Source organism: Pan troglodytes, chromosome X, assembly GCF_028858775.2.
Source record: "Pan troglodytes isolate AG18354 chromosome X, NHGRI_mPanTro3-v2.0_pri, whole genome shotgun sequence".
NCBI classification, from domain to species: Eukaryota; Metazoa; Chordata; class Mammalia; order Primates; family Hominidae; genus Pan; species Pan troglodytes.
Window position 1 is genome coordinate 38,358,761 of NC_072421.2, and position 15,288 is coordinate 38,374,048.

The 15,288-nt window shown below is 38.4% G+C and overlaps 1 protein-coding gene across 5 annotated transcripts in view; it reads left to right on the forward strand.

The window, feature by feature from the left end:
* Positions 1–15,288, forward strand: part of SYTL5 (synaptotagmin like 5) — a 222,942-nt gene that overhangs the window by 24,617 nt on the left and 183,037 nt on the right. Inside the window, exon 1 of one of the 5 annotated variants that reach the window (XM_016944001.3) lies at positions 9,372–9,477. The exons of the other annotated variants lie outside the window; for them this stretch is intronic. The gene's annotated coding sequence lies outside the window, so the exon portion shown is untranslated. Of the gene's footprint in view, positions 1–9,371; positions 9,478–15,288 lie in introns of those variants that run through there. 5 annotated transcript variants of the gene reach the window in all.

The window sequence follows — 15,288 nt, forward strand, 5'->3', positions numbered from 1 at the left end:
AATGTTGAGACAGCTGGTTATCCTTAAATATTATAATTTACTTTTTTATTTTAATAGAACCCCAGATTTTTAGCTGGGCACATGTGTGCTCAGAATCAAGATTATATTTCCTAGCCTTCTTTATAGCCAAGTTTGACCATATGAATATGTTTTTGTCAAAGGGATATAAGAAGTGATGTACAACATCCAGAAGCTATCTCTGAAGAGAGAAAAAGCCTATCTTTATTCTTTCCCTTTTTTCCCTTCTTTGTGGCTGGAGTATAGATAAGATGGCTAGAACTGGAGTAGTCATCATTGGCAATGAGCTGACCTATACTAGAGCAACAAGATAGAAGGAGCCTGGGTCCTTGACATGATGAAACTGCTGTACCAATCTGACTGCCTTTCTCTAGACTTTTACATCAGGGGAAATACATTTTTCCTTGGTCAGCTACTTTTGCAGGTGCAACTCATCCTGACTAATTTCGCACAAAATGCTCAACTCCCTTGAAATGAAAACATTGTGTCTTAGTTGTTAAGTTTCTTTTCTACCCATGGAGCATGAAGAACAAACACAGGGTTTGCATCAGTTATCTCTCTCTACTATAATGCTGTGTAACAACCACAAAATCTCTGTGATGCAACTCAAATTTCCTCCATGTGTCCCTCATCCTCCAGCAGGATAGCCCAGGTATGGTCTCATGGCAATGATAGAGGAAAAAGAGAACAAGTACTTTTTCAAGCCTCTAGTTGTCTCATGTTTGTTAACATCACATTTTCCAAAATAAGACATGTGCCTGGACTCAGAATCAAGGGGTAGGAAAATATATTGTCTCTTGATAGGAGGAACTGCAGTCAATTGGCAAACCGCATGGATACAGGGAAGGGTAAAGAATTTATGTCATTATTTCAATCATTCTAACCTTCATACTAAAGTTTTAAAAATAAGCTTAGAATTAAATTTTGGGATAGGTTTTCATAATCATTGTAATACTGTATACATTTGGTATTTAATGGTTTTGCAATATCAGAGAGAATTTGGCATGTTAGAGAATATGCAAGACTTAGATTATGATTCCAATTCCAAATGTAAGATTTTGTCATTGATTTTAGTCTTTTGAATGATATTTGGAAAGTGTGAGATAAATTTACTAAGTTAGCAAACAGTCCTGAAGGCCTAAGAGAAGTTCAGGTTCACTAGGTCTCAAGTTGAATTTTTAGATTTTCTAGCATTAAGTTTTGTGAAAATATCTTATTTGGTACTCTTCTGAAATGTTAGCCCTTCTAAAAGGCTTTCCCTGACCATTCAATAAAAAGTGACTATATCACTTTACCTTCTCTTCTATAGAGCATTTATCAGTATCTGGAATGATACCATATACTTGTTTATTACCTATTTTACCCACACAAATACAGTCTCCACAAAGGCAAGCATTTTGTTTTGCTTGCTGCTGTATCCAGAACACTTATAAAGGAGCTTGATATATAGTAGGTGCTCCAAAATTTGCTGAATGACTGAATAAAGCTTTGGTTTTAGGTCATGGCTTTGAAATACTTAAAGAGAAATTTTAATATAATAAATTTATGAATGTAATTCAAATCCTGTAAATTAATTAACTGAATTATAAACAGGGCTAATAGTTTGAGGAGTTCAGTCTGCTCAATTTGGGTTGACTAAATATTAATTAAAGGTTTTCTAGTCAGTGGCTAATAGTTTAAGGAGTTCAGTCTGCTCAATTTGAGTTGACTAAATATTAATTAAAGGTTTTCTAGTCAGTGACTGTTAAAATTTAGTGTGTATATAAATAGAATAATAGGATTTGCAAACTGGTCTTAAAGACTTAAAGGAAAGCTAGCTTGTTAAATGTTGTTTTAGTAATTGAATATTATTTTTAAAAGTAAATTTTAAGAATTAAAAAAATAAAGCAACAATACTGATTATTTCTGAATTAAAAAACTGTGCAAGGACTTAGGAATCCTCGTACTGTCCACACGAAGTCTGTATGATGCACATATCGAGGGGCATGGAGCAGTAAACAGCTGAGTCCCAGAGAAGGAGCGAGGAGACATTATTTACTGGGATTGCTGTCACTGTGGAGAATGATGATGGTGTAACATAGGAAATGTAGGGTTGGGGTAAAATGGAGGGGGAGCCATCTTTAAAGAGATGGGTAAACATTTTCATGTCTTCAAAACTGAAATTGACTTCTGTCTCTCCAAAAACCCCATGATGAGTCAAGACATTAGAGTTGAGGAGAGAGAATAAAGGAATATTTAGGAGGAATTATGGTAGCATTCCTTTTATAAATCAATTGAAAAGAAGAACAAATAAACAATTTTCAAAGGCTTAATGATAAAGGTACCCACTGAGGGTGCTGGAATAGCAGTAATGGCAGTCACAATGACTCTGGTTTTCATCAGAGCAGAATCTCCTGTTTCTGGCTTTAATTATCTACCATTTTGGCTACATTGTCACATAACAACCACCTCAAAAACTAGTGGCTAAAAATAATTATTTTATTTTGTTCACAATTTTGTGGGCAAAGAATTTGAGAAGGGCTCAGCACGACAAATTTCTGGTTCAGATTGTATGAGCTAGAAAAGATGGGACTGCGAGGTTAGCTTCCAAGAAGAATTTTTTAACCCACATGCCTAGTACCTTAGTGCTCTTTGATCTCTCACTCTCTACATGTTGTATCATTCTTCAGAGCCTCTACGTGTAGCTTGAGATTCTCACAGCATGATGGTCTCGGGGTAGTTAACCTTCTTACAGGATGGCTGGCTTCCAAGAGGCAGAAAGTAGGAGTTGCCAGGGCAGTTATGGCCTACAAGTGGAACTGGAGTAGCATTACTTCCACTGACTCAGTTGGTCAAAGCACTCACAAGGCCTGCACAGATTTAAAGGAGGTGGCGATATAGACTCCACTTTTTAATGGTGCAGTGTCAATGTCACATTGAGTGAAAATGGCAGAGTAAGGACCTCTGAAAATTCACTCCTACATAAAAATAATAAGAACACTGAAAAATGGTCAGAATCAACATTTTCAGAACTCTGGAAATTAACCAAAGGGTTGCGCTAATCTGGGGAGCATTTATTCGAGAACAATGGCTAAAACTCATTAAGAACTGCAAAAATTTCTGGCATTTTAACTTTCCATATTCCCATCCCCCTCTCTTCAGCCCCATGGTAGCCTTAAAAAAACCAATAGCCTACAATCAGTGAAAACCAGCATCCTGACAGCCACCGGAAAGGGTAGAACAGAGTTGAAGCACTCTGCAACATTCCAGAGAATTATCATTGTTTGACCTGTCTGTGGTTCCCTGAAAGACATCACTCTCAAAGCTGTCTTTATTTTACCTGACTTGGAGCTTGCTCAGTATGTAAAGCTTTTTCTTCAGAGAATTTGTCAAAAACAACAGAGGCAATTGTTGAACCTTGAAGCTGCCTGAGGTGGTAGATAGATTGCAATTGAGGTAGACAATAGGCTAAACAAAAAACTTAAATGGAATAACTGGAAAATGAAATGTCCATGGGGGCTTCAAAAATTGTAACATGTTCCTGGAAATCTGGAGGGCCATGCACATATATAGGGCTCTTTGCATGCTCAAGAAAAACCTGAGAAGTCTCTAACTTTTTATGTCTGACTAACCTCAAGGTGCTCTGCAAATAGGAAGTAAAGGCTAAGGTGGAGTTGTAAACTCTCTGCCTGAGTGTTGAGGGGGTGCCTCAACATGCACTCAGAGACCCTCAACAAAGACTAGGAGACTTATTGGTTTCAGACATGTAAGGAAATCTCAATCTAATCATTAGCTAACAGAGTAGAGACTCCACTGGCCACACATGACAAGAAATACAGATTTCACTGAATTAGTTTAGAAAAGTCACTAAGCAATCAAGAAACCCTGGGGAGGTAGGAGAAATTGATTTCCAGAGTTACCACATTATATTATTTTAAATGTCCACTTTTAAATTACGAGGCATGCAAAAGAACAAGAAACTATGGCGTATCCACAGGAAAAATGAGTCAATAGAAACTATCTTTGAGGAAGCCCAGTTGCTGAGGTTACTGACTTGAAATCAGCTATTTTATAAAGAGCTGAAGGAAACCACATCTAAAGAACTAAGGAAAAGCATAGAACAATGTCTTACAAGTACAGAACAGAACATCAATAAAGAGATAAAGTATTTAAAAAGAAACTTGCAAGTTGAAAAGTTCAATAACTGAAATAAAACTTTCAGTCGAGGTGTTCAACAGATTTTGGCAAGCAGAAGAAAGAATCAGTGGACTTGATAATAGACTGATTGAGATAATCTAATCTGAGGAGCAGAAAAAAAAAAAGAAAAACATAGCCTAAGAGACCTGTGGGACACCAGCAGGCATACTAGCATATTCATAATGGGAGTCCTAATAGGAGAAGAGAGAGAAAAGACAGCAGAAATAATATTTCTTTTCTTTTCTTTTTTTTTTGAGATGGAGTCTTGATCTGTTGCCCAGGCTGGAGTGCAGTGGCACGATCTTGGCTTATGCAACCTCCGCCTCCTGGGTTCAAGTGATTCTCCTGCCTCAACCTCCCAAGTTGCTGGGACTACAGGCACCCGCCACCACACCCTGTTAATTTTTGTATTTTTAGTAGAGGTGGGGTTTCACCATGTTGGCCAGGCTGGTCTCAAACTCCTGACCTCAAGTGATCCACCTGCCTTGGCCTCCCTAAGTGTTGGGATTACAGGCGTGAGCCACAGCGCCTGGCCGAATGCTTCAAAATAAAATGGCCAAAAACTTCACAAATTCAATAAAAGATATGAATCTACACATTCGAGAATCCCTATGAATTCCAAGTTGGATAAACTCAAAGAGATCTACATTTAGACAAACAATAATCAAACTGTCATCATGAAGAGAAACCCTCGAAAGCAGCAATATCATCACAGATCAGGAATCTCCAATAAGATTAGCAGCAGGTTTCTTATCACAAACCAAGGAGGACAGAAGGCAAAGTGTTGATATATTTGAAGTGCTAAAAGAAAGAGACTGTCAACTAAGACACTAAGACTTCTATATCTATCAAAACTATCATTCAAAAGTGAAGGAGAATTTAAGGCATTCCGGATAAATAAAAACAGACAGAATTTGTCACTAGCAGACCTGTCCAACAGGAAAAATTAGAGAGTCTTTCAGGCTAAAATGAAAGGACACCAAACTGCTACTCAAAACCATGTAAAGATATAAAGAACCCAGGTAAAGATAACTACATAGTTAAACATATATAAAGTACAGCATAAATTTATTTTTTCTTTTTAACTGTTTTTTCTCCTCTTTGATTTAAAAGGCAATTTCATAAGGCAATAATTGTATGTCTGTATTGATGGGCATGCAATGTTTAATGCTTTAATTTTTATGACAATATCTACACAAATAAGGGTGCATAGAATGGAGATAAATTGGAGCAGTGTTTTTTGTATTATGTTGTAATTAAATTGGCATGAATTTGAGCCAGTTTGTTTTAAGTTAAGATGTTAATTGTCATTGCCAGGGCAACTACTAAGAAAATATCTTAAAAAAATACAGTAAAAGAAATGACAAGAGAATTAAAAGGTACACCAGAAAGTATCTTTTTAACACAAAATAAGGCAATAACGGATGACTAAAAGAACAAAAAGGCATAAGGCATATAAAAAATAAATTTCAAAATGGCAGACACAAATCCTGCTTGACGAGTAATCGCATTAAATATAAGTGAATTAAACAGCATAACGGATTTTTAAAAATGATACAACTGTATCCTGGCCACAAGAGACATACTTTAGATTCAAAGTCACAAATATGTCGAAAGTTAAAAATGGAAAAAGATATACCATGCAAATAGTAATCAAAAGAGAGCTGGAGAGGCTATTCTAATATCAGACAAAATAGACTTTAAGACAAAATTGTTGCTAGAGATAAAGGAATACATTTAATAATATAACAGTGTCAATCCAACAAGAAGATATGAAAATTATAAACATATATGCACCCACGAAGAGAACATCAAAACACATGAAGCAAAAATTGACAGAAAAACATATGTGATGGGAGATATTGTTGTGGCCATCTTTAGAAAATATAATCTGCCACATGCACTAGAAAAATTACACTATGTTTAGTATTCACGTTATCTTGTTCTAGTAACTCTCATTTAGATATCTGTTATAGAAATTAATGGACTGATTATCCCTCAAATCTCAAGATCATTTATTAAGACTTCACATTAGCATCCAAAGGCTGAGGAGGCTGAGGAGTTCATATGATACAGCTCATATAATTTTAAAAAGAAAGTATCCTTTTATCTAGGTTTTTCATCTTTTATATATAAGCCTGCCTTCCCCTAGAGGTCTAGATATAATGTATTGATAGCCAGCTATTGAGGACTGTAGGTGATTTACTCACCTCCGACTTCTAGAGGCAAATTCTTATGGTCAACCAGGAAGCTGAGGCTTCCTTCACTGAACATTTAGAATGCGGTTATTCACCCAACAGTTGATACAGTCCATGTCATACTCATAAATTGTTCCCACAAGGGGACAGTATATATCAAAACGGACTAGGTGCAGTGGCTCACACCTGTAATCCCAACACTTTGGGAGGCAGAGGAGAGCAGATCACCTGAGGTTGGGAGTTCGAGACCAGCCTGGCCAACATGGAGAAACCCTGTCTCTCTTAAAAAAAAAAAATACAAAAATTAGCTGGGCGTAGTGGCAAGTGACTGTAATCTCAGGTACTTGGGAGGCTGAGGCAGGAGAATTGCTTGAACCCGGGAGGCGAAGGTTGCAGTGAACCGAGATCATGCCACTGCACTCCAGCCTGGGCAACAGAGCAAGACTCTGCCTCAAAAAAAAAAAAAAAAAGTACGTTGATAGATGTGGTAGGTACATTTTCTAGAAATTCTCCCCATGATTCCAGGTCCCAATCCCCAGGACCTGTGAATGTAATTGGGTATGAAATTTGTGATTGAGTCTTGACTCATACATTGAGTCTTGTTACAGCTGTGTTACTTCATAACACAGTTGTAAAGGTAAGCTATCAGGGTATCGAGTAGCCTAATCTAAACACATGGGCCCTTAAAGTAGAGAATTTTCTCCAACTGCTGGCAGAAGAAGAGGGCAGACGGGAATGTCAGAGACATTCAAAACGCAAGGCGGCTTTGATTCACCACCATTCCTAGCTTTGAAGATGAAGGGGACCACATGAAAACTGTGGATGGCCTCTACAAGCTGAGGGAGGCTGTCAGCTGCCAGTCAGAAAAGGAAGGGGGACCTCAGTCCTACAACTGCAAGAAATGAAGTCTGCCAACAACTTAAATGAACTTTAGGTTGAAGCAGATTCTCCCCCATAGCCTCTTGAAAAGAGCTCAGCCAGCCAACATCTTGTGAAACTCAGCAGAAAATCTAGCCACGTCCACCCAGAATTATGGCCTACACAACTGTGAGGTACTAAATGAGTGTTCTTACAAACTGCTTAGTTTATGGTAATTTGTTACACATCCATGGCAAACTAATACAGTGGATCAACAGAGTACCAATGTGGAATCCCCATTAATTCTTATCTTTCTTCTTCCCATGATCACATGAGTGAGCTACACAGATGTTGTATATAAAGCAAACATGAAGATGTCTATGACAAGCGATGGGCATTGCAAATTCAGGGATTTCCCCAACACAGACAGAAAGTCTATGGATTTAATGATTGTTGCATATGTGATACAGGTTTTATTATTGCTTCAAAACATTATGTTTCATTATGGAAGGGGGTTGGGCTGTAATCCTGGCTGGAGGATATATGAACTAAGAAAATATTACTACGTAGATGATTGGGGGAATATGTGAGAAATGAGTACATGATATATGTGCACAATTTCAACTTTATTTTTACTGCAGCAGATAATGATAAGATGTATTTTCACTGAGCCTGTAGAATTTAAAGGGCTTGTCCAGGGAGATTTTTGAATGTACAGTTTTGGAAAGTTTTCAGAAAATGAATAGAGAAACTTATCTATGGTTGTCCTTTATTGTCCAATCTTCCCGCATTGAAAATAACCCTTTGTCAGGCACTGGTGATAACTATCAAATTGTTAGTCATTCTGTAGCCCCACTAAAGTAGAAAATCTTTCTGCTCTCAGATGCTGCATCTCTCTAATAGTAGCAGCCTAACCTTGCACCTTGACATGAATCAACTTGTGGCTGGCTTTAAAATACTTAAGCAAATGCTTATTTGCATTGAATTTTTCATTTCTTTATACTATATCTCCTTGTTGTTCATAAAGTCACATGCTTTAAAACTTTGGTTTGAATGGAAAAGAAACTTAAAGATACAAAGAGCTGAGGATGATCCCTAACCCACAAAATAAGAATTTTCCATTTCTGCCATTCATTGTGTCATTTTGTCATATTCTCTCTCTCTGTCTCTCTTTCTCTCTCTCACCCCTCACTCCTTTCCTCCTTCCTTCCCTCTTCAGCCTCCTCCCTTGCCCCTGTTTTAAATATGTATTCCTATCCCATTGTAATGCCAAAATGCTTTAGACTGAGCACAACCCTCACTTGAGCTTTTTCCCTTTTATCAGCTAAGCTTGGAATTTTTCAAAGGTTAGATATGATTAGTTGCTGTGAAATACTAAGACAGACCTTCTGGCAATTGTCCTTTCATCCAAATGAAGGGTTGAACTTTCAAACAGTTCATTTACTAGGTACTGCACCTATTCAAATGAGCCTGCATTAATACAAAAATTTTTGAAACAAAGTTGTTGAGATTGTTTGAAAAATGGCCAGGAGCGGTGGCTCACACCTGTAATCCCAGCACTTTGGGAGGCCGAGGCAGGCAGATCACCTGAGGTCGGGAGTTTGAGACCAGACTGACCAACATGGAGAAACCACGTCTCTACTAAAAATACCCAAAAAACTAGCTGGGCGTGGTGGCAGGCGCTTGTAATCTCAGCTACTCGGGAGGCTGAGGCAGGAGAATCACTTGAACTTGGAAGGCAGAAGTTGCGGTGAGCTGAGATCGCACCATTGCACTCCAGCCTAGGCAACAAGCAAAACTCCTTCTAAAAAAAAAAGAAAAAAAAAGAAAGATAACCCATTCCACAAGAAGAAGATCAGTTTCCTTACAAGCAGATTATTCTTTTAGTCACAAATTTATACCTAGGCTTAACTTCTTTCTATGTTTTAGCTTTATCTTTATTCTTCTATCCTTCCTCTGCTGTGCTGGTGCTGCGGTAGAAATTATCTAGAGGAAGACCTGTATAGGGCAGCGGCAGGGCCTGGCTTAAGATGAGACCTGGAGAGTATTGCTAATAATTACAATGGGAAATGGAAAGGCTATCTTAGAATATTTTATGTGCTATTCATTGTCATCCTAGGTGCACTGGCTGAGCGCCATCAATTATACACATTAATGCAATTAGTCAAGATACAGAAGCTTGTATTCCAAATGAAAATTTCCTACATCTGAGGCATCTGTGTAAAAGGTAAGATGTGCTACATTTCCAAAACTGTGTCTAAAATTCTATTTACAATGGGTTACGAACTCAATACCCCTAGAGGCAAGGCAGGTAGACAATAAGGAAATGGTGATAACTATGATAAATTGGGTGTGTCTGCCCTATCTTTTTGTCTTGTTTTGTTTTGAGATAGAGTCTCCCTCTGTTGCCCAGGCTGGAGTGCAGTGGCGCAATCTTGGCTCGCTGCAAACTCTGCCTGCCAGGTTCAAGCGATTCTCCTGCCTCAGCCTCCTTGAATAGCTGGGACTACAGGCGTGCGCCACCATGCCCAGCTAATTTTTTTTGTATTTTTAGTAGAGATGAGGTTTCACCATGTTGGCCAGGCAGGTCTCGAACTCTTGACCTCAGGTGATCCGCCCGCCTCAGCCTCCCAAAATGCTGGCATTATAGGTGTGAGCCACCTCACCTGGCTGTGTCCACCCTATCTTAAGGAGAGAGCCATTCTCCAACCTCTGCCTTTTGTTGCCACACAGATTCTGAGACCAGTGTTGCCTGATCCTGATTCTTGAAAGAGGAAGCAGAAACATGGATTATTTTATTTGAATTCCCCCATATGTAAATGCTTGTTCCTTTTTCATACAAATGAAACATAATAGACAAGACAAACAAAACACTCCTATAGGCTGGATTTAGCCACTGGATCATTAATATCAAGGTGACCATTAAAATCAAGGGTTCCCATGGGAGACGGAACTTGCAGTGAGCCAAGATCGCGCCACTGCACTCCAGCCTGGGCGACAGAGCAAGACTCCATCTAAAAAAAAAAAAAAAAAAAAAATCAAGGGTTCCCAGTGATCTCGTTTCCCACATTGGTTCTCTCTCTTTTACTAGGTATACATGTTTAGTATACAGACAAGTATTTTCAGTTAGGGATAGGTGTGTATGTATATATATATATATGTATATAATTTGTGCAAGGATGTTATCTTTTGCATGAAAATCAATCTAGGTGTATGAACTGGGCCTGTAAAATTTATTGGAAGTCAGTAATAAATAAATATGACCACTGTGTTTATTTTACTGTCTTCTGATTAAATTTTGTGTTGACTCTGGGGTAAATTATCTGATATGCTGCAATGGGATATTTCCAGGAGACTTATTTGGAAAACCTGATTAGAACCCAGTAGAGGGTAAATGACAGAGTCCAGTGAAAGAAATCATTCTTGGAGGCAGTTGTTTTCACTCTTCATGACTATTTCTAGAAATAAGCTTTAGGGAAGGATGTTGCCTAACTAGGGCTTACTATAGAGGGATTTTCCTGTTCCTACTGGCAATTTATGTGGTTACTATGAATCAGTGGTAGAATTAGATGCATTTGTTGACTGAATCAATTGGAGTTTCTGTTTGTTTTAAATCAGGCATACAATATATCATGCCTTACAATGACAATTAAATAGAGATTTAGAATCACTGGATTATTAAATGTAAGTGTCATAAGGACAAGTAAAATGCATCGACTTCAGGGATTCCCTGCCAGAAAGTCATGCTTACTGGATTCATTGCACAGCCGTATCTGGGACCCGCTCCCCACCACATCCAGCTTGTGCAGGGACAATCCCAGAAAGAAATGTAAAGTGGCTGATTACAATTTTGGAGTGTATTTCCTGAGACCCCTTACCCCTTTCTGACCGTGTAATTCATCATTGACATTAACATAATAATGATGATTGAGGTTTATAAAGCCTAGATCTTTAACATATGAAGTTCAGAGACCATAGCAGAGGCTGCTGGTGCCCTACCATCCCTTCTGTGTTCACCCGGACATGCAAAAGACTGCTTGCTGCAAAAAGCTGCTACTATTACTCTCTGTCTGAGGGCTTTTTTTCCCCTGTGGTCAAAGAGGCAAGCTCTCCTTGTGTCTAGGATAAGGTCCCCAGAAGTAGCCTTTAACCAATGACTGATGGGAAGTTGATGGATAAAAACACCCCAACTTCTTTGACTGTCAAATTATGTATCTCTAAGACGTGACTTTGCATTTCCAGCAAGTTCCCATGTGATGCTTATCCTGCTGGCCAGGGACTACACTGTGAGAGCCACTGTACTAAAGACATTGAGCCACATCAAGGACTGAAGCATTTTAGGATTTGATCACGTGTTCTTTTCATAGAATAATTTTCTAAAATCTATTTTTACTTATGCCTCCTACCCATGGAAGTCAATTACTTGAAATAACTTGTAGGGAAAAAAAACTTTTCATTTATATTTTATCTTAGCCATTCCCTTACTGTGATTTTGATTTTCTTGCTGTCAAGGTTAACCATTTTGGTAGGCCTAAACTACCATTAAAAGTCGTTAGTGGTATAAATTTTCTAATAATTCAGAAAAATTCTATTGTATTATTTGTGAATCTAATTGAGTTAATGAGTTTTATTCTACAAATAATATTTATAATAATAGGCCTTTCATAAACATAAGCACAAATTCTTTCATTAGTACATTTTTCCTGTATGTCAACATTTTAAATAAAGTACATATGTGAATTTTATGGCATTTTTTCATTTGTGATCATATATTTCTTTAAGGGAAATAGCAGATCACTTCAGATTCCTGTTAATTTTACCTGCTGTCATCTCCTACTTAAATGAGTCATGTCAAGTATTACGTGCTGCTTCTCCTGACAAGTACCTGAAAGTTGGAGCAATTTTCACACACTCTGTCCTATTCTTCTGTCATAGTTCTTCAATGCATTATGGGCAGGAAATGACTTTGACTGACGAGAAGAGTTAGTGGGAGGATGTTCAAATCAAATGGCACTTATCCTTGCCCTCCACCCCCTTATCTCTAAGAACTCCCCGCAGATGGCTTACGTTGTCCTGGGCTGGTTTATGGTATAGCACCATTCTCTGCTAAGCTCTTGAACACCAGCTCATCTGCTTAATTCCAGGTCTTCTCTATCCGTTCTGGGCTCTCCTATCCTCTTCCCCATTGCCGTGCTTCACTTCTCCTTTTTTTCAAATAAAACTAACATATGGCTTTTGTGTGTGGCCGATTTCTAAATCTTGGAAATAACAGGGAAGGGAAAAAATGGTGACAACCCAGCCCAGTACCACAAACTTACAACAGAATATCATGCCACCATGTTCTCAGTTCTTTAGCTATGCCCGATCACAGAGAATTTCTCCTCAGGCCTCCATATTGCTTATATCTTTGCATCTTCCTCTTTCTGTCCCCTGCTTTCATCCCTTCCTCCCTTCTTGCTGGCCTCCCTTCTGGCCACCTTAGTCTCTCTTACTCTGTTTCATGGTGTAATTTGGCTCTCATTCATTTAAACTTTGAGCAAGGGTCCTCATATTTCTCTATGAACAAGTCAGTCAAGGCCCATCATCAAAGTATTTTTCTAAACAAAAGAGCTATCTACCTCTGAGAAGATTTGAATCATTCCCCTAGAGAGGATGAAGTGACCATAGTCAGTATTGTTTTAAGTACCATTTTAAATTCTCACTACATTTGTTAAAGGGAAGACCATAGGGAGGCTTACTGCTGAGAGTATTTTTGTGAATTGACACAGGTTTGGAAAGGAAAACTAAGGTGAATTAGGAAGTGCATTGCTGGCTTATGTTAAAGAAGAAAATGTTTAAGGACTCTTGCTAAAGATGGTAATGAAGGCTTTATTTGGGGAGACTATTGGCTATAGGTAGAGGAACCACTGCAATGAGGTCTTGAAATGGGAGAAGGAGACTGGGCTTAACTCTGACTCCAATAAGGCCAAGTGGGGATTTACAACCAAGGAGCAGGTTGAGGGTCAGTGGGTGGAAAATTACTAAAAGGAAACCTCAGGGTAAGGGTGACTCTTACTAGACCAACTCAACATAACTCCTGCTGAAGGCTGGCCAGGGTGATTTGATATCGAGGATGGGGGATGAGAAATTTGATTATACAAAGTGTGGGGGATTTTCAGTAAACTAACTTAGCCCCATTCTTGCTTATACTTGATTCTACAGGGACAAAGACGGGAGCCCAAGGTTGGAACTAGGTTAAAGGAGGGAGTCTTTGTTACTTAGAAGTCAGATTCCTCGTTTTAGCTCTGCTTCTGTCTGGCAGTGTGGTCTTTAACAAGCCACTTAATGGCTCCCAGCCTGTGTTTCATTTGTAAATTGAGAGAATTTGTTCTGTGTCTTTCAAGCTGAAGCAAAAGCCTAAACAAAACAAACAAAAATTCACCATGGCTCCTGCTGAAGCAAGGGAGGAGTCCAGACCTACCCCTTTATTTTTTTCTCTCCCATGGCCTCATCGGCACAGTTCTGAACACACTAATCTAGATGATTTTCATAAACAATTGTTCCCTGCTTTTCTGGAGCTTTTTATCAAAATTCAGTTTACTATAAATGCTCCTTATATGTCAAGCAGAAGCCTCTCAGGTGGAAGCCTGAGAAAGGAACTTCCCATGGCCTGACATAGCTGAGGAATTTTGGAGCATAGTCGTTTCATGTTTATTTATGGATTGTTTATGGCCCTAGGCTAAGCTATAACCAAATCTTCTTACTCACCATCCTATGTATTCTTAATATTTAAAAGTCTATCACAGGTCTGGTCTGTTTTGGAAATGCTGTACCTGTTGAAAAAGATTTTTTTTTTTCTGGGAAAAGAGTCTGGGGGTCATTTTGATTGAGATTTGACATTTGGCAATAATTGATGAGTATGTTTTTTATCTTAAAATGCCTGTGTAATTGATAATATACTTAAAGAAATCTATTACATTAGCAGGTGATTCCATGAAGAAGGCAGAAATCACTTAAACCTCTATAGCAGGAATTTGTGACATACCACAAAACTGCCCCAACCCCTTGGGAACTTGATTTCCATTCACTTGTGGAGATGAGGCCCCTGCACTTGCCAGAGACCCATGCCAAGTGGGCAGTGGGGCAAAAAATGGAGGGTCATTCCATGAATGCAGGCACAACTGAAAGTAAGTTAACACCTCCAGAGACAATCCTTAGCCAATGGTGAGTAGGAGTAGGTAGAATAATGCCCCAGCCACTCCTACCTTTGATGGTATAATTTTGAAGAGCATTGTGTGCAGTTCTTCACAGTATCCTTAAGGAGACTGAGTCTCATTTTTCTATAGAAGTAGAATACATTTGATTTTTTCTTCCTTTCTCTGTCTCACTTTCTCTATCTCTCACTTTTGCATCCTGGGATTACCTCATAAATACTTACCTGCCTCCAAGTCCTTGCCTCAGGGTCTACTTTTGGGGGAACCCAAATTAAACTAACTTCCAAAGCTGGTACAACTTCCTATACTAATAATTAAATAGATGGTAGACTGATTTCAAAGCAAAGCTTTTGCATTCTGCAACTACTCTTAACTTTACATATATGTTATTGTTTCAATAAATTGTACTGTGTTCTTGAGAATACAATCTGAAGCAAAGCAGAGATATAGGTATAGTAATTCTATTTTTACAAGAATTATAAATTGAGATAACTGTGAATTATATGATTTTAGAATTTACCTTTTCAGCTTTCATGGAGCAAGTTTGTTGAGGGTTTTTAATTCAGTAACAAGAAAAATATGATGTGGTTTTATTTTTTTCAGTTAACTGTCCCCCAACTGTGTCAACACCCCTTTCCCAAAGATTTGATACTAACTTTATGACATCTTAGTCAGATTTCATGACTCTCATCTTACTTTGTATTCCTGGAAATAATCATTTTATTTCAGAAAATTATTTTCTCCTCAGTGGGATGGGAGGGAATAATCAGTCTCCATGAACAGCGCCCAAAAGACTGGTGACTTTTCCACCTTCTGCATAGTTCTCCAGTCTTGATGGGAAAGCA